Raw genomic sequence first — 509 nt, forward strand, 5'->3', positions numbered from 1 at the left:
GGGGGGATAAATGTGATGGTTGGGTGAAGGGAAAGCCCCCCCATGGGGGACAGACCCCCACAATGGGGGACAGACCCCCCACAATGGGGGACACACCCCCACAATGGGTGAAGGAACAGTCCCCACAATGAGGGACAACCCCCACAATGGGGGACAACCCCCAGAATAGGTAAAGGGACAACCCCCCCGTAGGTAAAGAGACAGGACCCCCATAAGGGACAGGACCCCCATAAGGGACAGGACCCCCATAAGGGACAGGACCCCCAGTGGGTGAAGGGACAACACCTTCATGGAGGACACCCCCTTCACGAGGAACAGCCCTTCCCCAGGTGACAATTCCCCACGGGCGAAGGGACAGACCCTCCCACGGGTGACAGCCCCATCAGGGGTGAAGTGACAGCCCCTCCACGGGGGACAGGACAACCCCCCCATGGACAACAGCCCCCCAGGGTGACGGGACAGCCCCAGCAGGGATGACAGCCCCCCAAAGGCGAGGGGACACCCCCCTT

This window comes from Chaetura pelagica, unplaced genomic scaffold, assembly GCF_000747805.2.
Source record: "Chaetura pelagica isolate M959 unplaced genomic scaffold, ChaPel_1.0 scaffold1153, whole genome shotgun sequence".
Classification (NCBI taxonomy): domain Eukaryota; kingdom Metazoa; phylum Chordata; class Aves; order Apodiformes; family Apodidae; genus Chaetura; species Chaetura pelagica.